At 49.2% G+C, this 13,010-nt stretch overlaps 1 long non-coding RNA gene across 1 annotated transcript; it reads right to left on the bottom strand.

Annotated features, from left to right (window-relative positions):
- Nucleotides 1–10,257: 10,257 nt before the first annotated feature.
- Nucleotides 10,258–12,657, bottom strand: LOC132535225 (uncharacterized). Its single transcript, XR_009546997.1, has 3 exons — nucleotides 12,602–12,657; nucleotides 11,388–11,480; nucleotides 10,258–10,393 (listed from the first exon to the last, which is right to left on the bottom strand). It is a non-coding gene; the product is annotated as an uncharacterized LOC132535225 (long non-coding RNA).
- Nucleotides 12,658–13,010: the final 353 nt, after the last annotated feature.

The following is a 13,010-nucleotide window of genomic DNA, read 5'->3' as shown; positions in this document are numbered from 1 at the left end:
AGAGATAGGTAAAAAAAAAAAAAATAGAAAGATGAAAACTACTAGGCAGTCACTTCAGCCCAAGCTCTCTTTATTTACTTATATTTTATCACATTTTATTTTATGGTTCTGCTTAGAGATGAGAGCTAGAGATACAGAAATATACAGAGAGAGGGAGATGGGCAGTGGTAGATGTCATAATGCTGATGCCAAGAGACTCTCCTACCTGGAGCTCTGAATTTCCTATAAAACCATGACTCAGGGTTGAGCAAGGCTCTGGTAAAAATAAATAAATAAATAAATAAATAAATAAATAAATAGTATGTATTAACCAGGGAGTGAGAGCAGAGCACTGCTCAACTCAGAAGTATGGAGAGCTGTGCTGTCAGCCTGAAGCCTTGAAACCTCAACTATGGAAGCTTTTTAGCTGACCACTAAGGTATCTGCGTGGCCCCCAAGGGCTTCTTTTGACAGGACCCCACAGACTGTTAATTCAGGCCCAAAAAGGAGCAGCCTGCCACAGGGCTCAAACTAGGACAGTCCTGCTTACACTGGAAAGCCCCAGTTCCATTCTCTGCCCTTCCGAGGCCTAACTGCACTGACCCCCTCTCTTGACTTCCTTGGGTAAATACACAAATCTCTTTTCCCCCTGTAGGAAAGAGGGACTTCCTGTGCAGCACGGCAAAGGCAAGCTCTCCACATGCCTGGCCAAAGGGGAGACTCATTCCCCCTCCAGCCCTTGCAGTGGGCAAAACTCTGCTCCTGCTCTATGGACTGTTTTGCCCTGTAGAAAAGAGTGACTTCTTCTCTGTCTCCTGCCTCTCTCTAGCTCCTGGCAAGGAAGTTGCCAAGAACAGATCCCGTGAACAGACTGCAAACACTGTGCCCACATGAACACCCCAGGGGAAGTCCAGTGGGAGCCAGGGATGCCCAGCATGGCAATGCTGGGAAATGTCACCACCTTGTGGACACGGAGTAGAATGCACCTCAAGGGAGCCGAGACCAACAAAGGGCTTCCGTGTTTCTCTGAAGGTTGTCTTTTCCTCACACACATCCAGTGAGAAAAACATACAGAGAAACACCACCACACCAATCAGCTTAAGCTCAACATGTGCCGCGGACTGAAGCTGAGTTTTTAAGCTGTCTCCCAGCCCTTGCAGTTCTTTTAAATATGCCTATTTTACTGTAATTGGTTCCTCAGCTGAGTAATGAGAGCGTTAGAGAGAAGGATGATAACTGAGAGGCAGTCACTCGAAAACAATAAACAAACAAAAAACAGACAATTAAAAAACAAAATAAGAGGAAGCCACTTCTCCCCAAGCTCTTTTTTCTTATTTCTCCTATTTTATTTTATTGTCTTCTTAGGAATGAGAGGTAGAGACCCATGAGAAATATACAGAGACACTGACATGGGCAGGGGCCAATATCACAATGCAGATGCAAAGAGTCTCTCATTCCTGAAGCTCTGAGGTTCCCACAACTGCGTGATGCAGGGTTGATCCAGGCTTTGGTAGAAAGAAAGAAATAAAGAAAGAAAGAAAGAAAGAAAGATTCCATAATGAGGCCATAGCACTGCTCAGATCACATTTATGCTGGAGAGCTGGGGATTGAACCTGCTGCCTTGCTACATCAAGCACAGAGCCTTTGGCATCGCCATGATGCTGTCTGCACAGCCCCTAAGGTGTTCTATGAACTCGAGTCCACAGATTGGTGATTGAGGCCAAGAATGGAGCAGCCTGCCAGAGGGCTCAGTGCAGGACAGGGCTTCACACACCTGAGGGCTCAGTTCCATTCCCTGCCCTTCCCAGGCCTAACTGTTCTGATCCCCTCTTGACTGGCTCACTAAATACACAAACCTGTTTCCCCCTGTAGAAAAGAGTGAATACCTCAATTTTACTGTTTGTGAGTAAAATGGCATCAATTGAGAATACAACATTTTCAAGATGTTATGTACTACCTACCACACACCAGTTAGGAGAGAGAGAGAGAGAGAGAGAGAGAGAGAGAGAGAGATTTAAAGCACTTTTTACAGACAAAAGTCAGAGGAATGCAGACCTCACCATCCAAGGCCCTGTACGCTGACCCACCTCCTATGTCACCAGAGACCTTTGTGTACACTGAGGGGCCAGCTCAGAGCCTTCCTGGGTCTACAGCTGGGATGGAATAAATCCCCTGGAAGGATCCCTGCTTGTGTGACCTCCACCCTGACCCCAGGCACTGAGCACAGCTATGCAACTTGGATGCCCTTTCTGCTTGCTGGCCCAGTGACAAGCACCAGCCTTGCCCTTCATTCTACCAGTTCAATCCCCAGCACCTCCTGTGGGGAGTCCTGCATTTGTGCTTTCTCCCCATTTCTATTTCTTTCTCATATTTTTGTAGGCTCTTTTTTCTCTTTCTGTTTCTTATTAGCTTTTTTTGCTCATTTTCTTCCTTTCTTTTCCTTTAAATTGGAGCGCTCAAGCTCTGGCATATGGTGGTGTGGGGCAAGGAACCTGGGACTTCAGAGCGTCAGGCATGAGAGTTTGCACCACCAATATGGTTCCTACCCAAACCCCATTTTCTGATACCACTAGGTTGACTGCTGAGGCTCCTCGCCAGCACTAGGACCCCCAGGATGTCAGGGGCTATCACCCCCAAGCCTCTCCCATTTGTTTTTTCACTTTGATTTAAAGTCGACTAAGAAATGAAGAGGGGAGGGTGAGACAGAGAGGGAGACAGGACGAGATGCCCCCGCAGACCAGCTACACCTCTCCTCCCTCTTGCAGGTGGGGAGCGGGGCTTCCAGCCTGGTCCTTGTGCAAGTCTGGGAATTCCTTGGGGTTGTCACTGCCCAGCACCCAGCAGAGGCTCTCCAATCGCCTTTTTCCTGGAAGGGATTTTCAACAGAGCAGGAGACAGGAAGGAATGACCCCAGGGACAGAGAGAGGGAGCAAACACAGAGCTGCAGGAACCTTGTGTCTCTGTGGCCACCTGCCAACCAGGCCAGGGAGCCTGGGGCCTCAGCCACACAAGGCTGGTGCTCTGCCCAGTCAACTCTGCCTCCTGCCTCTCTTGCTCTTGGCAAGGAAGCTGCCAAGAACAGACCCTGTGAACAGACTGCAAACACCCTCCCCACATGAACACTCAAGGGGGCAGCCCCATGGGAGCCAGGTGCACCCAGCAGGGGCACTGCTGTGAAATGTCGCCGCCTTGTGGACATGCAGTAGAATGCACCTCAAGGGAGACTAGAGCCCAGCAAAGGGCTCCCGTGTTTCTCTGAATATTGTCTTCATTGTCTTTTCATCACACACATCCAGGGAGAAAAACACACAGAGAAACACCACAACACTGCTCAGCTCAAGCTCAGGATGGTGCCGGGGACTAAAACTGGGTTTTGAAGCCACAGGCATGAAGATCTTTGGCAGAACTCCTAACAGAGCTCTTAACCTGAAATAGTTGAAATACTTGCATTTTATTGTACTATTATATTTAGCTATTGATACATGGAGACAAAGATCCTAGCTACTAAGCTGTCTCCCACCACAGGACTTTTTAAAAAATATTTATTTATTTATTCCCTTTTGTTGCCCTTGTTGTTTTTATTGTTGTAGTTTCTGTTGTTATTGATGTCTTCCTTGTTGGGGAGGACACAGAGAAATGGAGAGAGGAGGGGAAGACAGAGAGGGGGAGAGAAAGAGAGACACCTGCAGACCTGCTTCACTGCTTGTGAAGTGACTCCCCGGCAGGTGGGGAGCCGGGACCTCGAACCAGGATCCCTACGCGGGTCCTTGCGCTTTGCACCCCCTGCGCTTAACCCGCTGCGCCACCGCCTGACTCCCAGGACTTCTTTTCCAATTATGTCTATTTTATTTTCCTTTTTTATTTTATCATTAGTAGTGATTTACAAGATTGGAAGATTGTAGGGGCCTAGTTTCTCACTGCACCCATCCATCACCAGAGTCCTGTACCTGCTCCCCAAATAGATATTTATGGCCCCAGGGACGTGGGCTCCATGGCTGTGAACCTTCCTACACACGTGGTTATGAGGCTGTGGGAGGAGCTGGAGGGACTGGCCTCTCCTCCCTCTGTGCTTTACTGGGGAACCAGCTCTGCCCCCAATATTACATTTAAAAAAGAACAAGTGTGGAGTCAGCATGATGGTTATGCAAATGTGAATACAGTGGTGAGGCCCAAGGCTCAATCCCTCATAACAACATATGCTAGAGCCAAGCAGAACTTTGGTTAAAAAAAGAAAGAAGGGAGTCAGGCAGTCGTGCAGCGGGTTAAGCGCACGTGTCTATAAGCTCAAGAATCAGCAGAAGGATCCAGGTTTGAGCCCCATCTCCCCACCTGCAGGGGAGTCGCTTCACAGGCAGTGAAGCAGGTCTGCAGGTGTCTGTCTTTCTCTCCCCCTCTCTGTCTTCCCCTCCTCTCTCCATTTCTCTCTGTACTATCCAACAATGACAACATCAATATTAATAACTACAACAATAAAAAACAACAAGGGCAACAAAAGGGAATAAATAAATAAATAAATATTTAAAAAAGAAAGAAATGGGAGTAGGGAAGTAGGGCAGTGGGTTAAGTGCATGTGGCACAAAGCACAAGGACCGGTGTAAGGATCCCAGTTCGAGACCCCGGCTCACCAACTACAGGGGAGTCGCATCACAGGAGATGAAGCAGGTCTGCAAGTGTCTATCTTACCCTCTCTCCCTCTGTCTTCCCCTGCCCCCTCAATTTCTCTCTGTCCTATCAACAATAAAAAAATGGCCACAGGAGCAGTGTATTCATAATGCAAGTACTGAGCCCCAAAGATAACTCTGGAGGCAAAAAAAAAAAAAAAAAAGAAAGAAAGAAAGAAAGAAAAGGAAAAAAAGAAATCGTGACTTAAGTGGTCTGGGGGTAGTAGATAAAGCATCAGATTCTTAAGTGTGAGATCCAAGTTCAATCTCTGGTAGCACATGTACAAATATCTTTCTCATAAATAAATAAAATCTTAAAAGAGAAAGAAAGAAATAGTATCTTAAAAATTAGCAAGGAGGGCTGGTGAAACAGCTCACTTGAGCAGTGTGTTTATTTGCTATGTACACAACCCAAGTTTGAGCCCCCACCACATAAAGCTTCAGTGCTGTGCACTGCAGTCAGTCTCTCTCTCCCTCTCCCTCTCTCTCTCACACACACACACACACACACACACACACACACACACCCTCTCTGTCTCTGTTAAAATGAAACTAAAATCATCAAGGATACAATGAAATACAACCCTGTAGTTTAAAATGATGAGACTGTGTCATTTAAAGAAACACTGATAGAAGTGCTCAGCTAATTAGACTCGAGAGACAAGTTCAGATACTGTTCCTTATATGGGAAACTGCAATGACCAAAGCAACCAAATGTACAGCAACTCAGAGATCACCAAACAGACTCACTTTGAGAGGCCTTGTGTGCTCTTAAAGGGGGTGGGGAGGCACAGGACTTTGGTGGAGGTACTAGTTATACACACCCAGTCTGTGACCCTCTACCTGAAATCTTACAATTTGGTAACCTGCCATTCAGTTGGTAGCAATAAAAGATATCAAAATAGCCTCTATATGTTAACTCTTTTCAGCCATCAGGTTCCAGATGCTAACATGATGCCAACCAGACTTCCCTGAGCAGATGACCCCACCAATATGTCCTGGAACCCCACTTCCCCAGAGCCCTGTGTTTTTTGTCAGTGTTTCCTTTTTATAAATAAATTAATTTAAAAAAATTGATGGGGCTTATAGTTAACAATATTGATATACTTTCCCCATATTTGAGATTTACTCTCTGCCCTGATTCAGCTTTTTAGTCTTTTTTCCAACTATAACAACATATCCCCAGGCAACAACTTGGGTCCACCTACAGGTTAGCTGTCAGGCTCAGGCAAAAACTAGTAAAGTCATGGGCTCTCTGGAATATAACTAAAACAGACCTATTAGCTTTCTCCAAAAACAGAGACCCCAAATATTCATCTGCAATATTCTTGCCTTTAGGATCATGATTAGTCAATAATTTGTTGTGCCTTATGTCTTAACTCTTTTTCAGCCACCAGGTTCCAGATGCTACCATGACGCCAACCTGACTTCCCTGGGCCGACAACCTCACCAATGTATCTTGAAGCCTCACCTCCCCAGAGGCCTGCCCCACTAGGGAAAGGGAGAGACAGGCTGGGAGTATGGATCCACCTGTCAACACCCATGTTCAGCGGGGAAGCAATTACAGAAGCCAGACCTTCCACCTTCTGCTCCCATAATGACCCTGGGCCCATACTCCCAGAGGGGTAAAGAATAGGAAAGCTATCAGGGGAGGGGATTGGATATGGAGTTCTGGTGGTGGGAATTGTGTGGAAATGTACCCCTCTTATCCTATGTATGGTCTTATCAATATTTCCATTTTATACTTTTTTTTAAAAAAGCTATCAAAATAATAAACAAAGGTCACTCATCAGGGAACAGGAAACTCCCCATAGCTGTCCCACCCCAGAGCCACACAGAAGCCCTGACTCAGACCTCTGGAGCACAGGGTCACTCAAGCCCCCAGCTGCGATTCTCACCCACAGGCCCCACCAGGGCTCTCCACGCCTCCACAAAACAGAAAGCACCCCAAGGTGCTCTCCAGACCCAGACACCCACCCAGAGCCCGGCTGACCTGCTGGTGCATGTGCTCTCACAGTCACAGGCAAGTCAGGGAAGCACCGAGTCTCAACTACTCAGTTCAGTCATGCAGCTCACGAGATCTTCAGGGGCAGAGATGGTGGCCAACTTGCCCCATTCCTGGTATCTGTGGCCAGGCAGCAACGTCTTCTGGGGGTCAGCCATTTCAAAGTCTGCTGCCCTAACGTAGACCAAGCCTTGGCTCCTCTCCCGGAAAAGCCGAAATCAGACTTCCGTCACAACAGCCCCACTCACCTACCAATTCCAAACACCTGAACTCCAGGCTGAGCCTTTACAGTGTCCATGGGGGCTGCGGCTACGGATAAGAAGGTGGGGGCTGGGCTCGCATTCCTCAGTGTGCAGCTGCTCAGAAGCCAGCCAGCTGCTCCCCCTTCACACAGGTTCCCGTGTCGGGCTGGGGGGTGGACCCTGACTCTCAAGGAGTTTCTTTTATCCTCCTCTTCCAATTGCTCCTCCTCCCTTTTCTCTTTTTACAGAAGCTGCTCAGCTCCCGTTTAAGGCTGAGCTGAACATTGAACCTGGAACTTCAGAGCCTCAGGCATGAAAGTCTTTTGCACACATTATGCAGTCCCTCAGGCCTGTGACTAGTCTTCATTTAAAGTCACTAATCACTAATTTCTTTTTTTTTTTTAATTTAAGAAAGGATTAATTAACAAAACCATAGGGTAGGAGGGGTACAACTCCACACAATTCCCACCATCCAATCTCCATATCCCACCCCCTCCCCTGATAGTTTTCCCATTCTCTATCCCTCTTGGAGCATGGACCCAGGGTCATTGTGGGTTGCAGAAGGTGGAATGTCTGGCTTCTGTAATTGCTTCCCCACTGAACATGGGCATTGACTGGTCGGTCCATACTCCCAGTCTGCCTCTCTCTTTCCCTAGTAGGGTGGGTCTCTGGGGAAGCTGAGCTCCAGGACACATTGGTGGGGTCTTCAATCCAGGGAAGCCTGGCCAGCATCCTGATGGCATCTGGAACCTGGAAAGTCACTAATTTATAATCTCATCTATTCTTGCTCATAGTAATAGCCACTGCAGAGAGCAAATTGCTATTTTTCATCTCTACCAGTTTGACTTGAATTTTTCTATGTGTTTATTGTATTATATTTTACTTGTAACCAGAGCACTACTGAGCTCTGGCTTCTGGTAGTGCTGGGTGAGGGGTGTGGCTTGAACCTGACACTCTGAAGACCCAGGCAGGAGAGTCTCTTTGCATAACCATTATGCTAGCTCCCCACCCTAAATAAATCTTAAAAAGAAAGGCCATTGTGAGAGACTGTTAGGTCTTCTCTTCAAAAGAACAAGAATACAACAAATGTTTAGTACAAAAATTCTTCTTTTACAAAGTGTTTTCTATGACCACCTGTGGCCAATTGTTTTGTATTGTTTAGGTCAGCTCCTTGCAGTGCTTGCAAATCCCCAGCAGAGACCCTCAGACTCTCTTCCTCCTCTCCTTATTTAGGCAACGGGGAGATTGTGAGCTCTGACTCCCAGCCCAGGGGTGGAGGAGACAGTTCAGAGGCAGGTATAAAAGATGGGGGAAGGCTGAGGGGGGTGGGCATGCTGCATCCTGATGGCCGCTGTTGGTGGTGCGCCCTTTTGCAAAAGAATAAACGCCTTGCTTCAACTCCTTATTTTTTGCCTTGACAAGTCATTTTAACCAGATGTCATTTACAACACTCTGTATCTTCTTTATCTAACCTGGAAAAAGATTTCTCTAGCAGGAGAATAGTGCTGCTGCGGTGTAAATGGTGGTGCCCCACAAGTCTAGACACCCAGGGGCTATTTTTTTTTCCATAAATGGTCAAGGATTTAGCTCTGGAGCCCGGGAATAGCACAGTGGATCACACAGCAGACTCTCCTGCCTGAGGCACCAGGGATGCAGGTTCAGTCCCCAGCACCAGCGGGACCGAGCTGTGCAGTACTCAGGTGAACAGAAATGAGCTGAAGAGCTGAGGAAGGGGCTGTGACTATACTAGTGGTTCTTGTTGTTGTTGTTGTTTTCCAAGCCTGAAATCTGATATGCCAGTGGATCAAGTTATTGTCTGGGGAGGTGATGTCATGGCTGGAAAAGGAACATAAAGCTGGATCACCAGGGAAGAAAGAGAGTAGCTCCCTAATATGGGAAAGGGGTATAAATATTGTCAACTGTAAAATCACATTGATTTGATGTGATCTGGGGCCCATATTCAGCTTAGGAGCCTATGTGACCTCTGCATCCCTGTAGATCAGACCTCACATAGGGTTGCATTGGATCTACCTTCTCGTGGTGCATCCCGTGAGTACCCATTCATTGGGGAAACTGATGATCCTTCCTAGCCGACTGAATCCACATAGATCCCAGTCACTTTCAAAGCCAGCAACAAGCAGCTCCTGACAGCTTTCAACCTGACGCTGTTGACTGGCTACGGAAGAAGGGCAAATGCTAGAAGAAGACCTCACATTCTGTGGTCATGAGTAGGAACGTTCCAAGCTACCCCAATATCAGGACCCATCTTCCTCAGGTATAGCATAGAGTATGTTGTCCAGCCTCCCTTCAGAGGATGGAACATTCTCTACCATGGTCCTGGGGCTCTGCTTCCCCAGAGCCCTGCCCCAATAGGGAAATAGAGAGACAGGCTGGGAGTATGGATCCACCTGTCAACACCCATGTTCAGCGGGGAAACAATTACAGAAGCCAGACCTTCCACCTTCTGCATCCCACAATGACCCTGGGTCCATACTTCCAGAGGGATAAAGAATAGGAAAGCTATCAGGGGAGGGGATGGGATACAGAGTTCTGGTGGTGGGAATTGAGTGGGGTTGTACCACTCTTATCCTTATGTTTTGTCAGTGTTTCCTTTTTATAAATAAAAAAAAAAAGAACAGAAATGAGCTGAGCTCTCACACTCCTCCTGCTGTAAGCGAGGATGCCAAGCACCTTCCTGCCACTGTTATTCATTTATTTCTCTCTTGTAGTTTGGTTTTATTGCAACCCTGAAATGCCTAAGACACACAGAAATCACAGTAAACATGAAACAATCACAGTATACACACCAGATGTGATTGGACAAAGACATTATTTATTTATTCTTTTGTTTGCAGAGTTATCGCTGGGGCTCAGTGTCAGTACGATGAATCCACTGCTCTTGGCGGGCATTTTCACCTGCCATTTTATTGGACAGGACAGAGAGAAATTGAGAGAAGAGGGGAGATAGGGAGAGAGAAAGAGAAACACCTGCAGACCTGCTTCACCGCACGTGAAGTGATCCCCCTTGCAGGTGGGGAATGGGGACTCAAACCTGGATCCTGGAGCGGGTCCTTGCATTTAGTACTATGTGCACTTAACTGGGTGTGCCACCACCTGGCTCCTGACAAAGAAATCATGTCCACCTGCCCTGTCATCCAGGTGTAACGCTGTGACTGACGTGCTGAGAGCCAGCGTGAGACAACCGGACAGGTGTCTGGAGGCTGCAGTTTGGGAGGCTGTGGGCTGAGCACCTCTCACCTAGCACAGTGGGGCTTCTCCCCTGTGCTCCGGTGGCAGCTGTCTGTGCGTGGGCTCATGTCCTCTCCCTTGGCTGAGTCCAGACAGAGGCGGACGCTGGAGGCATCAGGCTCTGGACAAGGGGTTTCCCAGACAGACGGATGGACGGGCAGGCATCTTCTTCCCTCACCAGGTTTTCTGAGCCCTAGGTCCTGGGCTCACAGGCTCCAGCCCCCATCAATGACAGCATTGCCTGTCATGTAGGCTGACTGGGGGACCCGGAGACAGAGCATCAGTGGATGGGACATGTGCAGGTAAGCTCCTGGGGACCAGGGCTTCCCCCACATGGCCCAGCGGTGGACCCCGTACCGTGTACACACAGGGTCATCAACTGGCCTCCCCATCCAATATATATATATATATATATATATATATATATATATATATATATATATATATATATATATTCTGGGGCTGGATGGTGTTATACTTAGTTGAGTAAACATGTTACCATATACAAGGACCCAGGTTCGAACCCCTGGTTCCCCATCTGCAGGAAGAAAGCTTCACGAGCAGTGAAGGTCTGTAGGTGTCTCTCTGTCTCTCCCCTCTCTATCTCCCTCTCCTCTCTCAATTTCTCTCTGTCTTATCAAATAAAAAAAGAGGGGCTGGTGCATCTGGTTGAGTGCACATGCTACAGTGCACAAGGACCTGGGTTCAAGCCCCCAGTTCCCACCTACGGGAGAAAGCTTCACAAGTGGAAAAACAATGCTGCAGGTCTGTCTTTCTCTTACCCCACCTCCCCTTTCCCTTTCAATTTCTCTGTCTGTGTTCAATAAATAATAAGGATAATGATCATAGTAAAGAAAAGGGAAAAACTGGCCACCAGGAGTAAGGACTTGTCATGCAGCCACTGGGCTTCAGCAATAACCCTGGTGGCAATACAAACATTTTTTTAATTCCATATTCGGGGGGGGGGGAAGAGATGAACAGAAAGGAGAGACCCCACAGCCTTACTCCACCACCCATAGGGCTCCCCTAGTGCCACCCATGGCTCTCCCATGTGGGGCCAGGGCTCTACCTGACCCCCACTGTGACTTCTGAGCACCTGCCACCTGTCGTGCATGGCTGGCTGTCCCCATTCCCTGGGTCTGCGGGACTGTGCAGCAACAGAGTGGCTGAGTCATGGGAGCCACGTGGAACCAGGGGGCAGCATAGGCGATGCTGGATGCCACCACTCAGGGACGTGGGGACAAGCTTCACCTCGTCAGAGGCCAGGTACACGCAAAGCAGGGCTACTTCCTCAGTGCTGGCAAAATGTCCAGTCTTCTGCCACTTCAGGAAGTCACTCAGTGCCTGCAAACGGGTGGCCTTCCTGGGAGAGGTGACCTCCTGGGACAGGTGACCCTTCTAGGAGAGTTGGCCTGTTGGTATGCTTCACATTGGTTTGGCCTCACTCCAACCCCCCCCCCCCCGCCTCCAGGAGATTGTGGTTTAGTCTTTGCCTTCTCCCTTCTCCCAGCCCCCTATCCTACCTACTTCCTGAGTTCCTGATGCTGCGACCGGAGGAGAGAGATGCAGGACAGAACTGTGTGGTGATTAGATTAGATTAGTTTTTTGAAACGTTGGCTCATGAATAAAGAAATACAGCTTCTCCACTCAGCCGTGTGTCCCTGGTCTCAGTCTCCTGCCCGCGAAGCTAGCCTGGCATACTGGCACCCCGAACTCTGATGACAGTGGCCCTCCTGGGACAGGTGACCCTCCTGGGACAGGTGATCCTTCTGGGACAGCTGACCCTCCTGGGACAGGTGACCCTCCTGTGGACAGGTGACCCTCCTGGGACAGATGACCCTCCTGGGACAGGTGACCCTCCTGGGACAGGTGATCCTTCTGGGACAGGTGACCCTCCTGTGGACAGGTGACCCTCCTGGGACAGGCGACCCTCCTGGGACAGGCGACCCTCCTGGGACAGGTGATCCTTCTGGGACAGGTGACCCTCCTGGGACAGGTGACCCTCCTATGGACAGGTGACCCTCCTGGGACAGGTGACCCTCCTGGGGACAGGTGATCCTCTCAGGACAGGTGACCCTCCCAGGATGGGTAACTATCCTGGAGCAGGTGACCTTCATGAGACAGGTGACCCTTCCATGACAGGTGACCCTCCCAGGAGAGGTGACCCTACCATGACAGGTGATCCAAAACAGGTGAACCTTCCACAACAGGTGACCTTTCCAGAACAGGTGACCTTCCTGGGGACAGGTGACTCTCCAGGGAGAGATGACCCTCCTGGGACAGGTGACCCTTTCAGGACAGGTGGCCCTTCCGGGAACAGAAAGCCTTCCCAGGGACAGAGGCAGGGGGAGGGTGCAAAGGGAGTCATGACAGGTGACACATGAACAGAGGCCTGTTCACACATGGCTGACTCCCAGGCCTCCAAACTGTGTGGGAGGCAGGGGAGGGACACAGAGTGGACACACCTCCTTGGGGTCAGGCCTGGCCTGGATCCGCTCCTGCAGAGATGAGGTGTCCACAGTTCCTGCAACCAGTGGGGGTGCAGTGTAGTCACCACCTCCATGGGAAAACGGGGGCCCCTACTGGTCCCCAGGGCTCAGAGCCATGCCCTCCTCCTACGCTGCACCCACCCTCCACCAGGGTCCAGACCCACAGGGCCTGCTTCCTCCAGGCACCCTGTGAACAGACTCTACCTGCGCAGACAGGGAAACCTCTGGCCCCACACCTATCCCTTTGGCTATACCCCACTCACGGGGACACCCCAGTCACGGGGACACCCTCAACTCACAGAGATAACCCCCACTCACAGGGACACCCCAAACTCATGGGGACACCCTCAACTCACAGGGAATTGACATTAACATTTTTGAAAGT

This window comes from Erinaceus europaeus, chromosome 21, assembly GCF_950295315.1.
Source record: "Erinaceus europaeus chromosome 21, mEriEur2.1, whole genome shotgun sequence".
Taxonomy (NCBI): domain Eukaryota; kingdom Metazoa; phylum Chordata; class Mammalia; order Eulipotyphla; family Erinaceidae; genus Erinaceus; species Erinaceus europaeus.
Note: the sequence above shows the minus strand (reverse complement) of the source record. Positions and strands in the feature narration are given on the sequence as shown.